The sequence below is a fragment of the Zootermopsis nevadensis genome, unplaced genomic scaffold (assembly GCF_977971745.1).
Source record: "Zootermopsis nevadensis isolate Lab colony 2312 unplaced genomic scaffold, Znev_1.0 Znev_ptg000008l, whole genome shotgun sequence".
Lineage (NCBI taxonomy): Eukaryota > Metazoa > Arthropoda > Insecta > Blattodea > Termopsidae > Zootermopsis > Zootermopsis nevadensis.
Window position 1 is genome coordinate 15,069,374 of NW_028259140.1, and position 26,675 is coordinate 15,096,048.

General features: G+C 42.9%; 1 protein-coding gene across 2 annotated transcripts in view; it reads right to left on the bottom strand.

The window, feature by feature from the left end:
* LOC147874508 (kelch-like protein 10) overlaps positions 1–26,675 on the bottom strand; it is a 51,504-nt gene that overhangs the window by 16,455 nt on the left and 8,374 nt on the right. For both annotated transcript variants that reach the window (XM_087345255.1, XM_087345253.1), the window contains exon 2: positions 1,138–1,480. The gene's annotated coding sequence lies outside the window, so the exon portion shown is untranslated. The remainder of the gene's footprint in view (positions 1–1,137; positions 1,481–26,675) is intronic.

The window sequence follows — 26,675 nt, forward strand, 5'->3', positions numbered from 1 at the left end:
CTAATTAATTCATAACTCGAAGAAATGTCAAGAAATAATGAAGGACAATATCTTACGACTCAGTCTCGTGGTATGAGGCCAGCGAAGAACTCCACGAGACACGGATTTACAAAGATACTAACGGCAATGGATTTGCATCTGAGGCTGGTTCATAAATCTCTTTAAAGGAGACTGAGATAGAAATCATAATTTTCTATGTTTCTGAATCCAAATACTGTCACAATGAAGACTTACATACAGCGCTCCTGCTTTTAAAACCCAACAACTGAACATGTAATTTCGTCCTAACTCATTAGGTTCCTATTTCATTCAAGTACATTTCCACAAGACACACAGACACACTTTTGATATATATAATATATATATATATATGTGTGTCAGAAAAGAATTTTCTCACGCCAATTCGGTCTTCTCTTAAATCAATTCAGGCATAAAACATTTTACCAGCAGAACAATTACGATACACGTGAGCAGATGACCACTGAATAATGTTAATGAAGTTACACAAACTCATTATAACTAAATTCAGCAGCAGGGAGAATATCACCATGTACAATACAGGCAAGTTTACATATTTCTGCAGAATTTACACAATTAAACAGCTAATACTGCTACAATCTAAATCATTGTATCTCTATCAGACCTGATGTTTATTAACTTTCCTTTCCTGCCCTGAAGGGAAATTTTACCTCTGACCCTCATAATGGGTAATTATGATTGTTGATGATAGCTGTCACTCGGAGCCTCTTCTGTCGACTTGCTCTTGCAAAACGATGTTAATGGGGTGGGCGGTTTTCGGTCAAAAGTCTTTAAGGAGATTGAGGTAGGCTGAGGCCACTGGAATTCTGGAGACAGCACAAGACACAAGGGGGCCGCATGCTGCTGGAGGCCGAACTGGAGTTAGAAACTTCAACAAGTACCTGAAGCCTTATCTGGATTCAGTGTTGAATCAATCAGAAATAAGAGATGGCTAAACATTTAATGTACAACGCACAATAAAACAGGTGCTCAAGACATATTTAAATTGAAGAAGGGGGTAAAGTTCCTTCCTTACGAGCTATGCAAGGCATGAACGATGTAAGAGAGAGAAATAAATTGAGGATAAACAAGAAACAAATTTACCAAATAGTTACGTACCTTTCTGTGCGATGAGCTGTTTCTCTGGAAGTCTTACTGCTGGTGCCTGGACAACAACGGGCTCACTGCGGCCCCCTGTGGTTGAAGGAATACACGCAGGCTTGGTAGAGAGATTCAGGGTCGAGTTCTGTTACACTGAATCTGGGAACCGCTGAGGAGAAGTTCGAACGCAGCGTTTGGCTCTGGGATTCCCTGACTTCCTTAAGGAACGACTGCTCTATTCCACCGTTGAAACCTGGCGTACAGTGTACTGAGAATGACGTCGTGGATGTTTTGGCAACGGTGCAGTTTTATACCTGATCTGGTCGACCTGGATAGCGATATGCTTGTTCGATTACTCGACCTAGTGGATAATTAATTGATTAGTTGCACACACAAGTCGTTACGGAAGCAAGTAACTAACTAATACCGTATTTCAGGATCTTACTTGCGATGTTTACAATCATTCGGCTGATCAGAAAATTACTCATTGCTGCATTCATAAAATCCTGCCATTGGACCCAATATGCGCCAATTCAATCCATTCTATTCCTCAAAATTTGATTCATCCGAAGCACATTTTAATTTGTTTGGGATTTAGGGTTCTCAAGGCGACAAATATGAAGACAGCTTTCTGAGATGTTGCACTGATAGATACCAATGGATGATAATCTGATAGTTACTAAATAATATTTCAGCGGTCCTTCCTGCCTACAACCCAATATCTCAGAAGACATCCATCTTCATTTTAATCTTACCTTCCAATCTATGCATGATTATTCCAAGTGGTCTTTCTCCTTTAGATTTTATGACTATCTCATATTTCCTATGCGTGCTACATATTCTGTGCATCGCAAACATTTCAATTGCCTTATATTATTAGGTAAAGAAATATGATTTATAAAGCCCAGGTTAAGATATTTTATAATTCTTTCAGTTGTCTCTTATACTCCAAATATTGTCACTTTTTCGATTGCGTCCTCTAACAGCTTAGAAATGTGCTGATCCCTCAGAGTGGGAAATGAAGTTCAGTGTAACGAGTTAGACAGAGATGCGATATGGCGTCTGGTTAGTTTTGTTAGCTGCAGGATGTCGCGAATGATAAGAGAAATGAAGAGAGTTTTATAACCATCTTGCATGAATCGCAGGTTTCAGCATAATTATTTGTAAATTCAAGGCTAAAATGTAAGCTAGATAAATGAACACACGGAAAGCAATACATAAACGAAATAATAAGGTCGGAAAGAGCACGAATAATTCAATTCAATTCAATTCTTTATTATTTGTGTGCTGTATCAACAGCCTGGTGGCCAATTACAGATACAGCACAGAGATAAACTCACAAATACAGTGAAACATAAAAGGTAAAACAAGCAATATATAAAATACATTGACACTGAAAGTACACAAAAAATTACTACTAACTACATTAGGATATTTGTAAAATAACATGCATCAATTAAGTAAATTATGCTATTATAGAATATGATTAAGTGTGACAATTTTCGTCTCGAATATGTCCAAATCCCTGCAGACAACATTAGCAGCTGATGCGCATCTAGCAGAAGGACTGTTTTTGAACAAGGGGCTAAAACTGAACATAGAAAAATCTCTCAGATTCCGAGCAGGGATGCGGAGACCGACAGCTTCCAGAAGGGAAGGACAGCATTTAAAACCGCGGTAAACCTGCGCAAGGCACAGTGCATCACTGCAATGCCTTCTCTTACGCAGGGTATGGAGTTTTAAATACTCTAAAGCATCAGCGTAGCTGTAATGAACTTGGGGGAGGAAACGATAGTAGCAAAGGGCTGCAAACTTCTGCTGAATACGTTCCAGTTTGTTGGCATCAGTAGTCGTAATAGAATTCCAAACGACCGAGGCGTACTCAAGCTTAGATCTAACTAAGGTTACATATAACATATACAGGCAATCGAGAGAAGAGAACGAAAAGGTTAATGTGCGAACAAGACCCAGCAACTTAATACAATGTGAAAATATGTGGTCAACATGGTTGTGAAATCGGAGCTTGGAGTCGATAAATATTCCCAGGTCTTTAATGGTATCGGTACGTGTTATGGAGGAATGAAAAAGTTTGTAATCAAAGATCAAAGTAGTGGTTTTCCTGGAGAAGGAAATTACTGTAGTTTTACTAATATTGAGTTTCATGAAGTTAGCAGTGCACCAACCTTGTACCGAGTCAATGTCAGTTTGAAGTTGATTGCAGTCGTTGGGAGATTTAATGGCACGAAAAATTTTGATATCATCAGCGAAAAGAAGGCATTTAGAATGATTAATTACTTGGCATATGTCATCAATAAACAAGTTGAAAAGTAGAGGACCCAAAACAGATCCCTGTGGAACTCCAGAGAGGACTACAAAAGGAGACGAAAGAGTTCCAGAAACGCTAACCTGGGATTGTCTGTTGGTTAAGTAACTACGAAACCAGTGTACATAACCAAAAGCACTGAGCTTGTTGAGTAATAGATTATGAGGGACAAGATCAAATGCACTGCTAAGATCAAAATAAACAGCATCAGCTTGACCCTGGGAGCCAACTATTGGGTTAATAAAATCAAGATAAGTTACGAGATTAGTAACTGTAGATTTAGATTTAGTAAAACCATGCTGACAAGGATTTAATTTCGACTTTATGTAATGTGAGATATGACCATAAATAACAAGTTCAAATAATTTGGAAAAAGTATTAAGTATAGAAATGGGTCGGTAGTTACTAACAGTGGCCGAGTTACCTTTTTTAAAAACAGGAACTACTGCTGCCTGTTTCCATAAAATAGGGAAATAATTCTGTGCTAAACTTAGATTAAAGATGTGCTTGAGAACAGGAACAAAGATCTCCGAACAACCCTTTATAACAAAGCTAGGAATGTCATCAAGTCCGACAGATTTGGAAGGTCTCAGACGACGAATTGCTTTACAAATGTCCAATTCGGAGATAGGGGCTAAAGACAAGAAGTCAGAGGACTCCACAGGGGAAGGGGATACGCCTAAAGAGGTACTGTAGACCGACTGAAAATGCTTAGCAAATGCATCGGCAACAGACTGGGGTTCAGCCAAATGAGTTCCGTTAACCTCAAGCTGAGTACAGGTGGAATTTCTTTTTCTACGTGACGCCACGTATTTCCAAAATTGCTTGGGTTGCGACTTTAAATTGTCGTCAATCGACTTCAACCAAATATGCCTGTCAGACTTGATTGTAGCCTTCACTAGCTTGCGATAGAAGGAAAATTTACTATAAAAATAATCAGAGTTGTTCTTTTTAAAACGTCTGTAAAAGAAATCTTTCTTCCAGATGTAGTACCGTAAGGCACTCGAAAACCAGTGGGGGAATTTTGATTTTCTTGTAAACCCGCGGGGAACAGCCTTATCTATAGCATTTAAAACAACCGAGCTCAGGCTAGCGACAGCATCATCGACAGCGGTGATACTGTACATATATGACCAGTCATAACTCGAGAGAATGCTATACAACAGGGTGTAATCCCCAGATGCAAATTTACGGTAGGAAAGTTCGGAATTTCATATACCTGTTTCCAGGGACAATGGGACATTAATAACAAAAGGTGGGTGGTAAACATCCGGCTTTACAATAAAAGTATCAATAAAGCTAGTACCCAACTCACTGAAGTTCGTAAATACAAGGTCTAGGAGACCACTGCTGCCAACAGTTTCCATGCATTGTCTGAGGTCGAGAAGACACGCGGAGGTGTAGATGGCATCTCCCCTGAGTTTCGAATAATAATGGCACTTAGCCAGAGGGAGACCGCGCTTCCAGTCAAAACGAGGGGTGTTAAAATCACCCATGAGAATAACCCGAAAATTTTGTGTCCAAATTGTTTTCTAGAAATCGAAAGTAATTAGCAACAACTTCAGGTTTAACATCAGGCGGAAAGTAATGGTTGCCAATGAGTAGATTTAGACCATCAAAAGAGGGGATTTCAACCCATACACATTCTTCGAAAGATTCTAAGTCGTGCCTGCGTTTACAGGCATGTATTCCGGGGGATAAAGCTATTAACACTCCACCTCCACGCGTCTTATTTGTGCATATTCTGTCAGAACGGAAAACAGTGTAACCGTCCGGAAATAAATTGTGATCGTAACACGAGTCGTTTAGCCATGTCTCAGTTAAACATAAGATACTATGACCAGAGGACCAGACGCTATAGTAGAATTCGAGTTGCTTGGTTCTGAGACCTCTGACGTTTTGGTAATAAATGTCCAAAGAATTTAAATGCTGTTTTCTAGTAGACATGGAAAAACCACCCGTGTTGACATCACCGGTGAGAGCCATTTATCTGAGTGAAGTAGACACATCCTCCAGAGGTTCCTCAGAAATGGCATTTGCACCTAATTGATCTGAAGGTGCGACACCTAGAGCTGAAACCTCTGCACCAGGGGAGGACGGACGAGATGAAAGAGTCGGAGGGGAATAAATTTGTTCAGGAGTAAGACGACCGAAAGAAGGAGCAATTAAACACCCACTAGGCCAGACACCGATATTGTTTACAAGATGGAAGTCATCCTCTACGACTGAAATGTGGAATGACGCGTACGAGTTAAATTTTGTCTTTAACCTGGTGCAGGTAAGCGACGTCAGTTTTAATTGGTCTTTAAGTGAGTCTTCTATATCTGCGGAAGTGACGTCCGGGGAGAAGCGAGAGACGAACAGCGACTTCATTCTCACCCTTTTCGCTATGACAGACAGCGAAGAAGAGCTCCTCACTCCAATCATTGTGGGCCTCACCTTCTTGGAAGAGTTAGCCGACCCAGGAGGTTCAACTCTCTTCTTCCTAGTAACAGTTATAAAGCCATCGTCGGCAGACCCAGGACCTCGAGCTGAAGTAACGGGAAGTCCAGGTACAACGGTCCCCTCAGAACGAACTTCATTTATGGTGGTCTTAGGCGACACAATAGCAGTAGAGACACTACCCGACAGCGCATCCTTGTAGGATTTGGGTGCCTTGAGCTTGGGACCTTCCAATGACGTCACGTCCCGCCGAGGCAACAAATCCTGCACAGATGGATCCCTAGGTTGTGCCGCCATATGCATGGTATCAATCATGAGTTTAATCGATTCATTTTCCTTGCGTAGTTGGCCGACTTCGTCAGTCAGCTTGAGAACTATCTCAATTAGGTTCTCGATTTTGCTGTTGGTGTATACACCATTAATCCGAACAGCCTCGAGTTGCGCACTCAGAGCGTCATTGGCGTTACGCTGGGAAGCAGCTTCCTTAACAGCGGTCGCCATTTTTCCGCCAGTTTCAGAGGCCGATACGGACCTAAGAGAGCGAACAGGAGTATTTTCGGACCTCACTGAACGCAATTTCCTATCGCAAGTGTCGCACTTATAGGTAGACTCGCCGTTTAAAGTGTAGCAGGAATATTCTGCATCACTCACTCGCAGGCACGACAGATGAAATCTTGCAGAGCAAGGCCCACTACAACGGAGAAACGTCTGTTTCCCATAAAACGACTTCTTACAAATGTCACACGTATCTTTGCTGGCAGTCATGCCAGCAAATAAAAGCTGATGCTGAAGGAAGACTAAATCCGCACTGGAAAGAGTACACCACAGAATACCACAGACAGCAGGTAGCGGAGCACGGAGCGAACACGTCTGCCCTCCACGAAGGACAGAAGATTTATCTTCCATAATAATAATAATAATATTAGATGCATATAGATACACGCAAGTGTACAATCGATAATGTCTTTCAACATGTGTTATATAGGGATACCTCGGAGATATTGCGGATTAGGTTCCAGATTAACGCAATAAAGCGAGTCACACGAATGTTTGGTTTCCCGGTGCATATAAAAGTTATGTTTACACTATATTGTAGTCTATTAAGTGTGCAATAGCATTATGTCTAAAGAAAAACAATGCGAGAATTACCAAAATGTGACATAGAGACACGAAGTGAGCACATGATGTTGGAAAAATGGCGCCGATTTTGTTTTCGTACACCGGAATTCTTGTAGCGGAAGAAATGTTATGTTGAAACATATTTACGACCGTGTTGTTTCGTACTCCTTTTTCGCGAGACGAAATTGTTGTGGTCTGCCGTAATGTGCCTTTGACAAATTAGGGCCTGCTACGGGCGAAAATATTTTTTCGGAACACTGATATGCGCTATGCACTTGACAACGTTAATAAACCTGGAAGTTAAATACGACATGTCAGTACATGTGGGTAGAAAAAGACTTACAAAGAGCATATGTTAGTTTGGTTGCAACAGTTCTCACATGAACACAAGGGATTAATAAATTCAATCTTGACAAGAATACAGTGGATTCCGATTAATTGGGACACATCGGGACTAGAACACTTTGGCCCAGTTAAGCGACTGCCCCAATTATGCGAGGTTCCACGTTAAAAGTTAAAAATGTTTAAAACAAAAGACAAACTCTCGTTTGTTGAGATGATTTATTGAGTAACAAAAATACTGTATACGAATTCTGGAACAAATTGTACAGATCAGACAAAAATATTTAAGCTAAAACAATTTCCATTTAACGTATGCAATAAACACGCATGTATGTAGTTCGTAACAATTAATGATGTTGGAGGAATTTGCCGAGTGTACCCTGCAGTGTTCTCTTCATTGACTGCAAGTGAACAATATCTGGTGCAGATATAGGATTGTCTTCATCGTCTTCCTGCACAAAGTAGCGTCGTAATCCAGCAACAAATGTCCTGGCATCCTGGTTAGTCATCGCTCAAGCTCAGGTGTGTCATCCCCATCACTTTCCTTGTTTTGTGATGTCTTCTGGTGTTTTCCTGCAATTTGTTCAACAACTCCGTCCTCATAATCTTCATTTTCATTGTAACATTGAAGACTATTGTTGATGCATGCAAACTCTTCGTAGTTTCTGACGTGTTGCACTTGCAAAATGGCGTCATTTTCGGTCGTACCTGGCATCTCCAAACCTGAATGCTTAAGATCACAGTGAGCAAAGCAGTCTTGCTGCTTATTGCTACACTGTTCGTTACTGAGTGAATCAGCGATGACTCACTGACTCCTCCACGCCACACGCACACCATCTAGCACTCACTGTCCCGATTAAACGGCATGGCGTCCCAAATAATCGAAGCAAATTCCGGTTATTATTTGTTTTTATACTTTAAGATTAACCGAGAAATACTGTATTGATATCGACTCGACATGTCGTTCAGCCAAGTGATCAAACGAATTACGCACGAGTAATTTAACGAGATAATCGTATCGACCCAGTCATCGTGACTAGTTCATCTTTTGCTGATATTTAACATCAGCAGGTGATACAGCGTCGTTACATTGACTGCTAGACAACCAACCTATTTATTTTCTCCACTGTAATCTTTGTAACTGGAATCATAAACCAATTGTAATGGGAGAACATTTAAAGTAAATCTTCCCGCGAAGTGGCACAGGGTGTTACAATTTAACCCCTTTACTTGTGTGAGAATGGCTTCGCGTAACACCCTGTAACTTTCACTGCAAACGATCTTCCCTGCACTGCCTCTTGTGGAACTTCCGACCAATCACAGACACATAACAAACAAACAAACAAACAAACAGAACAGACAACAACAGAAAAGCGTGCGTTAAACAACTTGAATGTAATTATGAAGCCGTCACCTAGCCCGTTCTTAATAACCAATCAATCGAGTTCAAAGTCAAAACTAGATACCTTTTAATTTTATAGTTGCTAGTCTCTGTCACTCATAGAGACTACGGGACCCAACAGAGTAAGTACCTCTCATTTGAAGACGGAGACAGAACCAGTCTCCGAAACGTCGTGGTTTTAAAGAACATTCGTTGGAAAAAGTCCTGACTATGAATAATTTTAAGTGATTGGATTGTTTTAAATTTTCCACAATCGCCATGTGTGTCATTTATGTTACAGAACATATTCTGCTTGCTTCTGTGTTTGTTTACGTGTAACAAATCAGAATGTTTACGAGACCCTACAAGGCGCTAAGATAAAATTAATTGACGTTTCGTGAAAATAGTGTGACGTGTTGCCTTGAGAGCAGCATAACAATGTCAATAAACAGTTTAGTTGTCTGTTTATTGACATTGTCGCGTCTGGCATTGTTGTAACCGTTTATAGACATTGTTGTATTTGGCATTGTTGTATTTGGCATTGTTGTATTTGGCATTGTTTTATTTGTTTATAGCCATTGTTGCGTTAGACATTATTGTGTCTGGCATTGTTGTGTCTGTTTAATGACATTGTTGTATTCCTGCGTGATTACGCCAACAGAAATTCCTGCTTCATCTACGGGCCGGATTCTCCAACCACGGCTCCCTACACACACAACGCCACACCTGACGTCCTTGATATTGTCCTCATCAAGGACTTCGTCCTACCGGTGCACCTGACTGTCTGCCCCGCACTCAGCTCAGATCACCTGCCCGTCCTCGTCGACACCACGTGCCGATCGTCCTTTCAAAACATGCCTGATCGCCCGGACTTCGCGAGAATGGACTGGTCTGCATTCCAGGCTTGCCTCGAAAGCAGACTACCGGGGAACCCCGTGGTAAACGACGAGGAAGAAATTGACAAGTGCGTCGAGGAGCTGACCAGTGCTATCCTGGAAGCCACAGCAGCGTCCGCTCCCAAGCTTCGACCCCGCATTGACAGGCGACCGCTTCTACCCGCTAGTATTCGAGATGAAATACGCCTGAAGAACCGGCTGAGGAGGCGATGGCAGGTCACAAGAGACCCCGCTCTTAAGACCCAGGTCAATCGACTCCAGAGATCGGTGACCTATCGTCTCAACGAGTGGCGGAACGAACAGTGGAGCGACACGCTCGAATCCTTGGACTGCGAGGACCAGTCGCTTTGGAAAATGACCAAGCGTGTGATGCGAGTCCCCACTCCGTCGCCCCCCTTCTTAGTGATGGGAGGACTGGCTCTCTCGAACCTCGAGAAGGCAGAAGCCCTAGCCGACAGCCTTGAGGTCCAGTTCCAGCCGGTAGACTACCCGTCGGACCTGACTACAATTGACATGGTTAACGAGGCGATGCGAGCATACGAGTATGCCCCTGTAAATGAACCAAAATTAACCAGTCCATCGGAGGTCGCCCAGGCCATCAAGGGACTCAAGCTTGGCAAGGCTCCGGGCCCCAACGGTATACCGAACAGGGTCCTGAAACATCTTCCACGACGCGCGGTAACCTTTCTCACGAAAGTGTTCAACGCGGTCCTTCGCAGGCAACACTTCCCCTCGGCATGGAAACACGCTCGAGTGGTGTCCATACTGAAGCCGGGGAAGGACCCCACGCTACCTTCTTCCTATAGACCCATCAGTCTTCTCGACACGGTCGGCAAACTCTGCGAGAAAATCCTACTAACGAGGGTCCTACACGAGGTCAGTGAACGCGGGCTGCTGCGCGACGAGCAGTTTGGGTTTCGACCCAGACACAGCACATCGTTACAGCTGGCTCGCCTCGTCGAAAGGGTCAACAGAAACCTTGATGAGAAGCGGCTAACCGGCGCGGTTTTCCTGGACGTGGCCAAAGCCTTCGACACAGTCTGGGTCCAAGGCCTCCTATACAAACTGACCGTCCTCAACTTCCCGTCGTACTTGGTAAAAACCATCTCTTCCTACCTCGCTGACCGGACATTCCAGACATCCTTCCAGTCGGCCACGTCCACACGTCGTACCATGCGGGCTGGAGTTGTGCAGGGCGGAATTCTCTCCCCTGTGCTCTTCAGTCTGTATGTCAACGACATACCCACACCGTCCCGCCACGTCGAGTTAGCACAATACGCGGACGACACGGCTCTAGTAGTCACGTCCCGTAGCCCAACGCTTCTCGTCAGGTATCTGGAGACCTACCTCAGTAGACTTGAGCTCTGGCTCAGGGCCTGGAGGATTGCTATCAACGTCTCGAAGAGCACCGCGGTTCTCTTCGTTTCGGCGAGAAGACGCATCCAACAGCCCCGAGCAGTGCAGTTCCTCGGACAGCCGATCCAATGGGTCAAAACAGCGCAGTATCTGGGGGTCACCCTTGACGCCGGGCTTACTTGGTCGGCGCACGTCAACCAAGTGGGAAAGAAGGCAGCGCAACGATTAGGTGTGCTAGGCCCGCTTATCAATAGGAGAAGTGGCCTGTCAATCAGGAACGGTGTACTACTCTATAAGCAGCTCATCCGTCCCATAATGGATTACGCATGCCCGATCTGGAGGTCAGCTGCCCACAGCCACGTCCAGAAGCTGCAAGTTCTGCAATCCAAGTGTCTTCGAATTGTTACTAACGCGCCCTGGTACGTTAGTAACAGGCAAATACATGAGGATCTGGGGGTCCCTTTCTTTGCCGACCACATCAGAGCACTAACTGAGAGGTTTGACTCGAGGTTAGCTGGTGTGGGGAACCCCTTAGTTCGGCAACTCGGAAGACACTCGTGCCGAATGAGGGCTGCCAGAGTTCACCCAAGGGCAACCAAGGGCGACTGATGTTCAGCAGGCCAGCCGAAGCCATCCCCAAAAGACGGCCAAGTCAGCACAACGAGTGGTTAGACTACTCGGCTACCCTGACTGAGGTTTTCCGTGCTTTCCTCAGTTGTAAGGCGAATGCCAGGGTATAACTTAATAGGGGCACGGCCCGCCACCCTTCCCCCCGATCATGGAGGCCATCAGCTGAAGTGATCTTCCCCCCATGCCGCAGAGGCCTTCAGCCGAAACGGCCCCTCCCTCTCTGGGTTCATACCCCAGAGACCCAACCAACCAAATTCCTTCGACAACTTGCCTGACAGGATAACCTCCCATCAGCAGCAACAAATCCCAGTTTGAATGGTCGAGGCTCCCGCCACGACGAAACCCCGTTAGCGTTAGCAAAATTTCCGTTCTTATATTACGACCGTTTACCATTTCCAGCAATGCGTCTCGTGCGCAGGAATGGTTTCACCTAGGTAGGGACGATGCTTGCGCTTGCGCAGGCCTCTGCCCTCAGTTAGCTTCTTTGGTTGGTTGGTTGCTTTGAGAGTAGAGTAAGAAAGGGAGAGTGTTGTAGAGTAGAGTGATTGTGAGGAGACTGTTGAGGAGAGTGTGAGTCAGGATGTAGAAGTGAGTTGCAAGCGATATGCTGTTGCGAGTGAGTGGAGTCAACGAGAGGTCTGGTGTGGCGCCGAGTAAGGACGGGTCGGCTACGTGAGCGAGCACCGGGTACGTGGACCGGGGCGGCTGAGGAGCCAGCGAGAGTCCAGTGGGGTGCTACGGGCCGACGCCGAGTAAGGACGGGTCGGCTACGTGAGCGAGCACCGGGTACGTGGACCGGGGCGGCTGAGGAGCCAGCCAGAGTCCAGTGGGGTGCTACGGGCCGACGCCGAGTAAGGACGGGTCGGCTACGTGAGCGAGCACCGGGTACGTGGACCGGGGCGGCTGAGGAGCCAGCGTGTGTCCAGTGGGGTGCTACGGGCCGACGCCGAGTAAGGACGGGTCGGCTACGTGAGCGAGCACCGGGTACGTGGACCGGGGCGGCTGAGGAGCCAGCGAGAGTCCAGTGGGGTGCTACGGGCCGACGACGAGTATGGACGGTCGGCTACGTGAGCGAGCACCGGGTACGTGGACCGGGGCGGCTGAGGAGCCAGCGAGAGTCCAGTGGGGTCGACGACGAGTATGGACGGTCGGCTGCGTGAGCAGGCACCGGGTACGTGGACCGGGGCGGCCGAGGAGTCAGCGTGTGTCCAGTGGGGTGCTACGGGCCGACGTGTAAGAGAAGAGTGTGAAGAGCGGAGCTCGGGGACCAGATAGACTCGATGGACAGTGCGAGAGAATGTGTGTGTGTGTGTGTGTGTGCACAAAGACTCGAGTGTATTGTTGTAGAGAGTTGACTGTATGTGCAGACCACTGTAAGTGATTTAATTTGACGTGAATAAATCAGGGTTGACATTCCAAGGTCGCAAACCCGACCCACGTTACAATATATATTATTTACTACATAATGATTTTAATAATGTTGTAAATGGACGAAAAAATTATACTATAAACGCTGCTTTACATTCAGTAAGTAGAAGAAAGTATCTAAGGATGTTCGAGGAATTATAAACATAATTATTTGTCATTTTATGGACTTGTTTCATTGCCTATCAAATATGGTTTCGTATTAGAAACACAAGTCGATGTCACGAGCCACAGATGGATACTTGTCAGAGTGGAAACATCTTCGTGTTACTCTTATTCCTGTGATAATAACGTGTGAGAAGTGAAGGTTTTCGCTGTGTTGCGTAATGTCTAATGATTTTTTAATAAGAACACAAATGAAGAATGTTTTAGACTTTCATGGCGTACCAAATTTGAAAAGTTAAAGGCTCATGATTATGGAAATTACCGAGACCCACGGAGCATAAATTCTCTCTATTGAAACGTGTATTATAGTTCGTAATTAGAATATGCAAAATTTGTTTAATGTGGACTTGAAACAGCTTCACTCAAGGGACACGAACATACATACATGCTCTGCATTCAGATCCGTTATCCCAGGCTTTGATTGTCCGAAGGACGTGCGTGCTTAATACATGGTGGTCAGCGTAACTGGTAAATAACAGTGTACACCACACTCCGAACTCTCTGTAAATTAATCTTATTTTTGAAAATGGCGACATTACCAAATTGCGTTTTGTTGCTGTTAGCAAGAAAGCTGTAAAAATGTGCTTTTTTTAGCTTCGCCGCGTCGCTTTGTTCGTACGTCAGTCCGTCTGTCGACATTTAAATAGTTTTTATTAAACTTGATATTGGGGAGTTTTTTTAGGAGTAGTTAACACATCCCAATTTTGGTTAAAATCGGACAGTAATGGGCACTTTACATGAAGACTCACAGACCAAACGTAGCGACCAAATCACTAGCACACCAGAGTCGTCCTTGAAAGGTTCCCAGTTCAAATCTCAACGTTGAAATCGAGGCGTTTCGTGATTTTTCTCTGTCCCTCCAGACAAATGCCGATGTAGTACCTTAAATACGACAATTCCGCTTTATTCCATATGCTTCCCTCTTGAATATTTACTAATCATTCTAACATTCCATTCGACGCCATATAATCTGAGAAATTAAACAACATTAAATATTATAACAAAAATAAGAAAATATGAAGCCTACATGCGTTTATGCGCTCATTTGGAGCGCATCGTTTAAAATACTTTTCGGGGAGAGAAGAGTTTGAACAAAAGACGGACAGGATCGTAGTAAGAGAAAGAGAAATTCTACGCCCAAAAAACTTCTCAAGTGTTGCCTTTTCAACATAAGTAAAGTTAATTTTGTGTGTGTGTGTGAGAGCGAGAGAGAGATATTTGGGAGTTATTTCCTGCGCGCCAGAGAAGAATTGAAATCAAAATCTGTAGCTGAGATGATATTTAGTGCCAGACGTTGGTCTTAATGTCATATACGTGCCTTTTCTTACAGATTCTCGAAACGTCTACAGAGAAGTTCTTACCAACTAACTCAATGCATACGACAATAAGTTAATCACTCCATTATTAATTAACTGATCGAAGAATAAATTACAATTTTATTTTCTCATTAATTATTACGCAATTTCGATATACGCTGAAAGAGATCCATACAAATTGTGGCCCGAGAGCAACAAGTGGCCACTGCGAACTGGTACTCTGGTTAGAATCGTGCAGATACGTAACATACACAGAGTTAAGGTTGTTTGTTTGTTTGTTTGTTTGTTTGTTTGTTTGTTTGTTTGTCATCAGTCTTCCGACTGGTTTGGTGCAATCCTCCATTTTCGCCTATCTTGCTCCAATCTCTTCATTTATACATATTTTTTACAGCCCACATCCTCAAAAATTCCAATCTTTGTCTCCCCTTACAATTTTTCCCTCCAGCTGTTCCTTCCATTACCAAATTAACCAATCCTGTGTGCCTCAGAATGTGTCCCGCCATCCCATCTCTTCTTCTCGTAAGATTTTCCCATAGATTTCTTCCTTCGCCTATCCTGTAAAAGACCAGCTCATTTCGTACTTTATCAGTCCACTTAATTTTCAACATTTCAAATGCTTCTACCCTCCTTCTTTCTGCCTTTCCCACTGACCATGTTTCGCTTTCGTATAGAACTTTGCTCCAAACATATAACTTCAGAAAAATCTTTCTTAATTCCAAGTCAATGTTTGACACTAGTAGACTTCTCTTTTTGAAGAAGGCTCTTTTCGCTTGTGCTAATCAGCTTTTAATGTCTTCTTTGCTTCGTCCATCTTTTGTGATTTAGCTTCCTGATTCTTCAGTCTTGTCCATCTCATCGCTAACACATCTACACACAAGTGATAATGTACATATACAGAAACATGAAACACAATCCTTGAGTTAATAATGGTCGCTCAGCTGGCTAAGAAATTTCCTACCTTTTATGGAACCAGAAAACCCATTACTTTGTCCAATTAATACTTTTGCACACTATTTCCTATGTGCATGCTACATGCCTTCACCATCTACTTATCTTTCATTTGGATACCCTGATAATACGTGGTGGAGTACCTGTTACTACGCAGTTCATAGTCTTCATTTCTAAGGCCGTAAAATTTGGGAACTGACGTCAAAGGCGAGCAGCCACTGGAGGTGTTTGAGAACATCGTGCTCGACCGAATATTTAAACCTAAGAGGAGTGAAGTGAGAGGACAGACAGAAATTTGCACAATGAAGAGCTCTATAATTTCTGCTGTTGACGGCAAAGTACACGCAAACAAATGAAATACAGTGCCTGTAGCACAGCTTGCTTACATCAAATCTCTCTTTGTGTATTTCCCAGTGTCAGGTAATCGGATATGTCTGTTCTACAGCATTGTCTCGCATTACGTGTAATTTAACAAAACCACCATATACAGCTTCAAGGTAATGTGTCAATTTTATACTACCTGTGATTTTTTTTTAACAAAAACAAATAAATATTATTTGTGTGAATTTAACTGGAAATGATTCTCGTTTATTGAACTTTTAGGACTTATATTCCTTTACCCCGGCACCGGTAAATTAACGTATCAGGGAAAATGTCAAATATTCTCTGAATAAAACATTTCCAGCGTCAGAAAATTTATGAAGAACTCTGTATACACATTTTCAGATAGCACCAACCTGTACACCTTCTTGTAGATCTTTTTAAGCCCCAAAACTACGTCGTATCTTCGTGCAACGAGCGTCGTGGAACAACTTTATACAACAAACAATCCTTATACATTTATTTCATCGACAGTTTTGTGCATTTTTAATTGTTCTGGTTATGTGTGACTTCTGAAACAAACCACTTTCGGGTTTTGGGAACATACATTTATAAAATAGCAGTCCCGAATATTTCCATAAAATATAAACAATGAGATATAACGGGGTTAGAATTAATTTTAGAGACGATTCTTAAACAGAGAGGCACAATAGACTAGAACATTTCACAATTAGACTTACGTCACTGAAAGAAATGTACTTTAATTACGTAAGTAACGTAACGTAAGTCATCTTTATAAATACGTAAAATATGAACGGAGTCGTGCTAATTCGGATTTTCACACGAGATCAAGAGAGCTGTCTCGGAGAAAGTGATCGACGTTTCAGAGGAACTGACTTTTTCCACCATCAGGGAAAATACCCAGATAACTGAAACAGTAGGTTCTTCTGAACCATTGATCAGTACTTTCTACGAGATTAAAAGGAGTAACAACCGAGAGAAAAAGCCATCGTTAAGAACAAAGTACGAACAAGAAAAGACAAATCATTTGCTTCCTGCGCATAGATGCAGATGATTTCCGAAATAGAAAACCATCAAAGTGATGAGTTTAAAAACCAGATTGTTTAACCTTTGAAGACCAGGACTCGACTAAAAATATTTAGAACTTAAATTTATACTTTAAATAATACCCAACGCGTTTCTATTACAAAGATCAAACTGTTAATTCTTTTTAAAATAATAACCACGATCCCATAAATGAACTTTGTGGACAAAAAACTGGGTTACTGAACGTACGACAGGTGGTGAATACAGTTAAGCATTTTGTTTTAACAGGTTAGAATGGAAATATTTCAGTTTTACACGGCGAAAACAAACGTTGATAATGAAAATATCAGTTTTCAAAACTGGTGGTTTACACCGAGTCTCAAAGTCTTGTCTAGGTCAGTGTACTCCTGCCTGCCCGACAACATGAAAGGTAGCGACCCACATGAAGAGAAGAACACAGGTTGGATGTGTTTGAGAATAGGAGAGTGCTTTTGAGAAAGAACAAGAAAAGAGAATTTAGCATCGTGAGGAGATAAACAAATCTGGGAAAATGAGGTAGGCCGGTCATGTATCATGCACAGGCAGATGAAACAAATGACAAAAAGGTAAAAAATTGACGCGTAGTCTTGGACACTTCCTTCGTCCACTGTTTTAGAAACCATTAATTTCTGTTTCCTTCACGACGTAAAACTACTCGACGCAATGAGAATGACTTGTGGCAATTTTTCTTTTGTAAAATTAGAATGGAACACAGCATGGAAATCCTAGGCATATATGGAAACATAATTTGAATGTGTTTTTTAAATGCTGTATGGATTGGATTTAACTGGCACGAGTCAGAATACGGGCCTGTGGTGTCCCTTTCATAAAACTGTAAACTTTGGTTACCATAAGACACTGGAAATTTCGACATAGTGGACTGACCGACAGCTTCTCGTGGTTGCCTATGCCCAATGCAGTGAAATTAAAACTGCCACTGTGAAATTAACGAAGAATTCGAAGTATTGCTACTGAAGAGTAAGTTAACTTATAACTCGAAATACTAGTTTCGTTAATGACAACGTGCAGTTGAATCAACTTTAAATTAATTGATCAGATCTGCCGCGAGCTATTGGCTTTTGTTCAAGTACAGTACTTTTTTTCTATTATGACAAAATCCACGGGCAATGTTCCTTTCTGAAAGTCCAACAGTCACCAATGTCGCGAAGAGATTTGTGGCTTTTGGAGGAATCTGAGGTTGTATTGTCTTGTTCGCAAAATCCTGTCACGGGTTCCAAACTTCATTTCCCTCGTTATTCAGTAAGATCATTATCAATATCCAGTTCAACTGTTGCAGAATTATTCCTTTAAGGACCTTTTTAATGCTCCAATATTATTCTTGTAAGAAATTTCTTTAAGTGTTCTGTCTGACGACAGGTCCATATGAACAGGATCCTTCCACCCTTTTCTCGGACTGGGACCTGTTCATATACGCTCTTGGCAGATGATGTAGAAGTGGTTTGCCATTGCCTTCTTCTGTGTGTGAATGGAGTAATTGTTGGGATGCCACGGAGAAACCGGGGAAGCCCCCGGAGGAAAACTCCGTGTTGCCTAGACCACGGCCTTGCCCAACACAAGGTATAAATTCGGGCACCGCCGGGAATCGACCCCGAGACCCCAGGATTACAAGGCCAGCGTTCTAACCGCTGGACCACCGTGGCTATATGTAAGAATTTACCTGCAAAACTGTCTGCGGCCAATACGTCGGTAAGTTTCTATCAGACGAAAAGTTTCAATAACACAGAAGACAGGCATCTTCATAGTCGCCGCCTTGAGATCATGAAATGTCAGACAATATATGGTAACACTATAGCAAGAAAACACATAAATTTAGAATTTAATCAAAATACGAGGTGCGATCGGAAAGTTTCAAGACTGTGTCAATAGAGGGCGAACCGGATGTAGTACGAGCTTCTGCCGCTAGGAGGTGCGGCCTACATTCATAGTGAATCAGTGTGCCAGCCGGCATCATCGAATTAGCATTTGTTGCTTAGTTACGGGCGTTTTGGTAGTGCATTACACCGACCCTCCTGCGATTTCGGAATGGCGTGTGCATCAAATTTTGCCAAAGACTCGCCAAAACGGCTACGGAAACCTATGAAATGCTAAAGCAAGCATTTGGGGAGTCCGCAATGGGTCGTGCACAAACTTTTGTGTGGCATTCACGTTTTAAAAATGGCCGAACCTCTGTCGATGATGACGAGCGTTCTGGACGACCATCTTCGAGCACAACGCCCGAAAATGTTACGAAGATTCAGCAGGCCATTCACGAAGATCGACGTCGTACCATCAACGACTTGTGCGACATTGTTGGGATAGGCTATGGGATCTGTCAGCTGATTCTAAAGGAAGAACTCCACATGCGACGCATCATGACAACGCGCCAGCGCACACCGCCCTCAAAGTTCGGCAGTTTTTGGCCTCAAACACCATGGCCGTCATCCCGCACCATCCTTAGCTCCGTGTGACTTCTTCCTCTTGCCAAATATGAAAATTCAGCTGAAGGGAAGGAGATTTGAGACGATAGAAGAGATTCAGGCATAATTGCAGATGGTGCTTGACAGGCTGACAAAGAAAGATTTCCAGGGATGCTTCCAGGCTTGGCAGCGGCGCTGGGATCGTTGTGTTCACTCCCAGGGGAACTACGTCGAGGGTGATGGATGAATTTAATACCTGAGATAAGTGTACGGGTTTTTATACGCGCAGTCTGGAAACTTTCCGATCGCACCTCGTATATGGACAAAATAAAACCATGTGAAATCTGTAGCATCATTACACTGACTTACCATTTCTGCAAGGTTTCTTTATAACATCTGAATTCAAAAGCAATGGTTACTGAAAGAGAACTTTAGTAATGAAAATACAACTGGGCCATTCGAAATCTGCACAAAATGAATAAATCCTGCGGCCTCTCCGCTTTGGAACCTTTGTAATACAATTGGTTGGAATACAATTCGGAACAGCTTATTGTGTAAGCATTAAAATGTTGGAGCACGACATTCGCCTTGGAAAATAATAATATCTAAAATTTAATAATTCCACGTGAACGGTCTTTGTAAAATGTCTGGGAAATTGGAACTTACAGAACAATAACCAGCAAAGGACTTTGGTTGTAGCTTCCTAGCGCTCGACTTTATTATATTATTACAAATAACAGATGGCTAGGAAGATTATTCTCACAAAATCAAGTCCCAGCATTAGAAGTAATTGTGTCTGCCTTTTTATTACTCTTAATGGGACTATTTTATCATACATTTATTCCAACAAAGATCAGTAGACGCGGTAGCCCACGTTTTAACAACAAAAGGATGTATTCTGTTCTTCACTCTGATCGTCCATGTTGTTAGCAATGTAAACTTTGCTTTTATGAGCGTTAAACGTTTGAAAGTTATAGAAATATATATTACGCATGCCAACTTGCCAAGGAAAATGTGTATTAGTCGACGTACTCACAAATTAATGCCGATTATTATAAATATTATATATATAAGGGAGTTAACTCACCACGCATTCTTAATCTCAGTATAAGACCGCGTAACCACTGTCATTAAGTTGTCACAAACGTAAAGACGTAATTGCCGGTCTACTGACAAACCGCGACAGACAAAAGGCGTCTGAATCATGAATGGCAGCGAACCGGCCTTGGACCTTCTGCTTTCATCTTTTAGTTCTTTTTCTCAGTTTTTATTGTTTGTTTGTCATCAGTCTTTAGACTTGAATGATGCGGTCCTCCATTTTCGACTATCTCGCGCCAATCTCTTCATTTCCACATTTTTTGCAACCCACATCCTAAAAAATCTGCGTCACATATTCCCCTTATAATTTTCCCCTTCCATTACCAAATTAACCAATCCTGGGTGCCTCGGAATGTGTCCCGCCATCCCATCTTTTCGTCTCGTAAGATTTTCCCATAGATTTCTTCCTTCGCCTATCCTGTCAAAGATCAGCTCATTTCGTACTTTATCAGTCCACTTAATTTTCAACATTTCAAATGCTTCTACCCTCCTTCTTTCTGCCTTTCCTACTGACCATGTTTCGCTTCCGTATAGCGCTGTGCTCCAAACATATAACTTCAGAAAAATCTTTCTTAATTTCAGGTCAATGTTTGACATCAGTAGACTTCTCTTTTATTCCTATTCTCCGCTTTATTTTGGCCACCTGATGCTTATATACAGTGTGTCCGTAAAATAATGGTGGGGTAACAAACAGTCATAGTTTTGGAACAGAGCAAGATAGAAACATGAAATAAACGTCAAAATAAAGAGAAATTCTCCAAGAATCCTACTTGTTCAGTAGATTTCGATATGCGCTCCTTTAGTTGCCCTGCATACATCAAGACAATATTCGAGCTCTTGTCATACACAACCGAGCACATCCGGTGTAATAGATGAAACAGTTTCAGTGATCCGTTCTTTGAAATGGTCCAAATTTGTTATTTGGACAGAGAACACTTGTTGCTTCACATAACCCCACAAATAAAAATCCATAAGGGTAAGATCTGGAGAGCGTGGAAACCAGGCTATCCACCCTCCTCGTCCGACCCATCGCTGAGGAAATGTTTGGTTTAGGTAATCCCGCACGAATGTGGAGGTGCTCCATCTAACTGGAGAATGAACTTCTCCGGTATTTGGGGCACTGCATACCCTTCTAACGTATCCAGGAAGTTCTTTCCCGTCACAATTTGTTCAGCAAAAAAGAAGGGGCCAATAACTCTGTCTCGCCCAATTGCGCACCTCACATTAACTTTTGGGCTATCACGTTCATGTTCCATAATGCCACATGGAGGTTCATTATCCCATATTTTAACATTATGCAGATGGACTCGTCCCGAAACATGAAACGTGGCCTCATCACTGAACATAAACTTGTCTAAAAATTCCCCATCATGATCTATTGACCTTATAACACAGCACGAATGCACTAGCACTAGAACCTGTTTATATATCGAAAACTTGGAGAGTTTCTCTTTATTTTAACGTTTATTTCATGTTTCTATCTTGCTCTGTTCCAAAACTATGACTGTTTGTTACCCCACCATTATTTTACGGACACACTGTATATTGTAAATAACTCGTCTATCTTTATACTTCAGCCCTATCTTACTCAAGATTTCAAACATCTTATTCCACTTTACGTTGTCTAAAGCCTTCACCAAGTCTACAAATACCATAATTGTATCTTTATTTTTCTTAATCCGTCCTTCTATAATTAAACGTAAGGTCAGAATTGCCTCTCGAGTACCCATACTTTTTCTAAAACCAAACTGATCCTCATCTATTGCCTCTTCAACTTTCCTTTCTATTCTTCTGTATATGAGGTGCGATCGGAAAGTTTCCAAATTGCGCCTATAAAAACCCGTACACTTATCTCGGTTATTAAATTCATCCATCACCCTCGAAGTAGTTCCCCTGGGAGTGAACACAACGATCCCAGCGCCGCTGCCAAGCCTGCAAGCATCCCTGGAAATCTTTCTTTGTCAGCCTGTCAAGCACCATCTGCGATTCTGCCTGAATCTCTTCTATCGTCTCAAATCTCCTTCCCTTTAGCTGAATTTTCATCTTTGGGAAGAGGAAGAAGTCACACGGAGCTAAATCCGGCGAATAAGGAGGGTGCGGGATGACGGCCATGGTGTTTGAGGCCAAAAACTGCCGAACTTTGAGGGCGGTGTGCGCTGGCGCGTTGTCATGATGCGTCGCATGTGGAATTCTTCCTTTAGAATCAGCTGACAGGTCCCATAGCCTATCCCGACAATGTCGCACAAGTCGTTGATGGTACGACGTCGATCTTCGTGAATGGCCTGCCGAATCTTCGTAACATTTTCGGGCGTTGTGCTCGAAGATAGTCGTCCAGAACGCTCGTCATCATCGACAGAGGTTCGGCCATTTTTAAAACGTGAATGCCACACAAAAGTTTGTGCACGACCCATTGCGGACTCCCCAAATGCTTGCTTTAGCATTTCATAGGTTTCCGTAGCCGTTTTGGCGAGTCTTTGGCAAGAGATTCAGGCAGAATCGCAGATGGTGCTTGACAGGCTGACAAAGAAAGATTTCCATGGATGCTTCCAGGCTTGGCAGCGGCGCTGGGATCGTTGTGTTCACTCCCAGGGGAACTACTTCGAGGGTGATGGATGAATTTAATACCTGAGATAAGTGTACGGGTTTTTATACGCGCAGTCTTGAAACTTTCCGATCGCACCTCGTATTATTCTAGTTAATAATTTTGATGCGTGAGATATCAAGCTAATTGTGCAGTAGTTCTCACATTTGTCTGCTCTCGCTTTCTTGGGTAGTGCGAAGTTAATGCTCTTTTGGAAGTCTGATGGTATTTCTCCGGACTCATAGATTTTGGGCACCAGATTGAATAACCTTCTAGTTCCTTCATCCCCCATAGATTGCAATAATTCTGAAGGTATCTCATCTACTCCCACTGCCTCGTTTGAGCCTAAGTCTTTCAGAGCTCTGTCAAATTCATATCGTGTGCTGGATCCCCTATTTCCTCCATATCAACCTCCATCACTTCCTCAATCACACTTGGACAATGTTTCCCCCTGATACAGGCCTTCAATGTATTCTTTCCATCGATCTGCTCTTTCTTCTGTGCTTAACAGTGGTTTTCCATCCCCACTTCTGACGTTAACACACTTACTTTTCATTTTTCCGAAATTCTTTTTGATCTTCCTGTATACTACATCAATCTTACTTAAAAGCATTTCTTTTTCAACTTCTACACACTACTTTCTCAGTCATTTCTCTTTTGGTGCTTTGCAGTTCCTGTTGATTTCATTTCTAAACAACCTGTACTGCTTTCTTCCTTCTTAATTTCGTGGTGTTACTGAACTTAAATTCACGAACACAATCAACAGAGAGTGGTCGTTAATTCTACCACTTACCTACACCAAAACAATTTTATTTTTATTTAACGTCTTGTTAGTGTTTCAGACTGGCGTCGAATTACAAGATGGTCGATGATTGATCAGCTAGAAAATATATTCAATTGATGCAGGTGATACGGCATCGTAAAATAATGTAATAAGCACTTAATCATTGACGAAGCATACGCACACTCAACAGTTGATAACTAATCATTAAATAGTCTAATAACCATTCAGTCACTTCATATCAGTTAACTAAGTTGTCGTACAATAATCTATTTGACTACTCAATTAATATTCGATTTTTACTACTTTTATTCTGTAAACTACCTTCAAAACGAAAATTTTCAAGCTGAACAAAATCCAGTTAAAAAGTACGTCTTTTTTAATGTGATTAATTTAAAATATTCGTGCACGTGTTTTCTCTGCGTTGAAAACGTCTGGGTTAGAATAATATTCTAAAAGGGGTAAAGGAAAATTCTTGGTTGCTAAACGTAATTATTTCCATGCTGTATGAACACGCCAAGGCACGTGATTGTGCGGACAATTACAGATTTCGTCGCTCTGCAGACTTGGCTGATTTCTTATTAATTATCATCTGTAGCTTGAACCGAGTCTAACGAAAACAGCGTGTGAACAGTCTAAATGTATTTGTTAGGGGATATAAAATTTCCAGTTCATGGGGAACAAGAAAATATTGAACAAAATTACAAGTTGTAAGATTTGAGGTTTTCATAGCGGTGAGTATGAAGATTTCTGTCTTCTGGGTTGTTGTGCCTCAGTCATCAGGGCGATTGCCCTGATGACGGAGGCAGTATGACCTCCGAAACGTTGGTAAACATCGACCAGACTACACAGCCCAACAACCCAGAAGACAGAAATCTTCATACTGATCGCCCTGATGACGGAGGCAGTATAACCTCCGAAACGTCGGTTAACATCGACCGGACTATACAGCGCAACAACCCAGAAGACAGAAATCTTCAGACTCATCTCCCTGATGATGGAGGCAGTATGACCTCTGAAACATTGGTAAACATCTACCATACTACACGGCGCAACAACCCACAAGACAGAAATCTTCAGACTCATCTCCCTGATGATGGAGGCAGTATGACCTCTGAAACGTTGGTAATCATCGACCAGACTACACAGCGCAACAACCCAGAAGACAGAAATCTTCAGACTCATCTCCCTGATGATGGAGGCAGTATGACCTCTGAAACGTTGGTAATCATCGACCAGACTACACAGCGCAACAACCCAGAAGACAGAAATCTTCAGACTCATCTCCCTGATGATGGAGGCAGTATGACCTCTGAAACGTTGGTAATCATCGACCAGACTACACAGCGCAACAACCCAGAAGACAGAAATCTTCAGACTCATCTCCCTGATGATGGAGGCAGTATGACCTCTGAAACGTTGGTAATCATCGACCAGACTACACAGCGCAACAACCCAGAAGACAGAAATCTTCAGACTCATCTCCCTGATGATGGAGGCAGTATGACCTCTGAAACGTTGGTAAACATCTACCATACTACACGGCGCAACAACCCACAAGACAGAAATCTTCAGACTCATCTCCCTGATGATGGAGGCAGTATGACCTCTGAAACGTTGGTTAACATCGACCAGACTACACAGCGCAACAACCCAGAAGACAGAAATCTTCAGACTCATCTCCCTGATGATGGAGGCAGTATGACCTCTGAAACGTTGGTAAACATCTACCATACTACACGGCGCAACAACCCACAAGACAGAAATCTTCAGACTCATCTCCCTGATGATGGAGGCAGTATGACCTCTGAAACGTTGGTAATCATCGACCAGACTACACAGCGCAACAACCCAGAAGACAGAAATCTTCAGACTCATCTCCCTGATGATGGAGGCAGTATGACCTCTGAAACGTTGGTAATCATCGACCAGACTACACAGCGCAACAACCCACAAGACAGAAATCTTCAGACTCATCTCCCTGATGATGGAGGCAGTATGACCTCTGAAACGTTGGTAATCATCGACCAGACTACACAGCGCAACAACCCACAAGACAGAAATCTTCAGACTCATCTCCCTGATGATGGAGGCAGTATGACCTTTGAAACGTTGGTAATCATCTACCAGACTACACAGCGCAACAACCCACAAGACAGAAATCTTCAGACTCATCTCCCTGATGATGGAGGCAGTATGACCTCTGAAACGTTGGTAATCATCGACCAGACTACACAGCGCAACAACCCAGAAGACAGAAATTTTCAGACTCATCTCCCTGATGATGGAGGCAGTATGACCTCTGAAACGTTGGTAAACATCTACCATACTACACGGCGCAACAACCCACAAGACAGAAATCTTCAGACTCACCTCCCTGATGATGGAGGCAGTATGACCTCCGAAACGTTGGTTAACATCGACCAGACTACACAACGCAACAACCCAGAAGACGGAAATCTTCAGACTCATCTCCCTGATGATGGAGGCAGTATGACCTCCGAAACGTTGGTTAACATCGACCAGACTACACAGCGCAACAACCCAGAAGACAGAAATCTTCAGACTCATCTTCCTGATGATGGAGGCAGTATGACCTCTGAAACGTTGGTAATCATCGACCAGACTACACAGCGCAACAACCCAGAAGACAGAAATCTTCAGACTCATCTCCCTGATGATGGAGGCAGTATGACCTCTGAAACGTTGGTTAACATCGACCAGACTACACAGCGCAACAACCCAGAAGACAGAAATCTTCAGACTCATCTCCCTGATGATGGAGGCAGTATGACCTCTGAAACGTTGGTTAACATCGACCAGACTACACAGCGCAACAACCCAGAAGACAGAAATCTTCAGACTCATCTCCCTGATGATGGAGGCAGTATGACCTCTGAAACGTTGGTTAACATCGACCAGACTACAC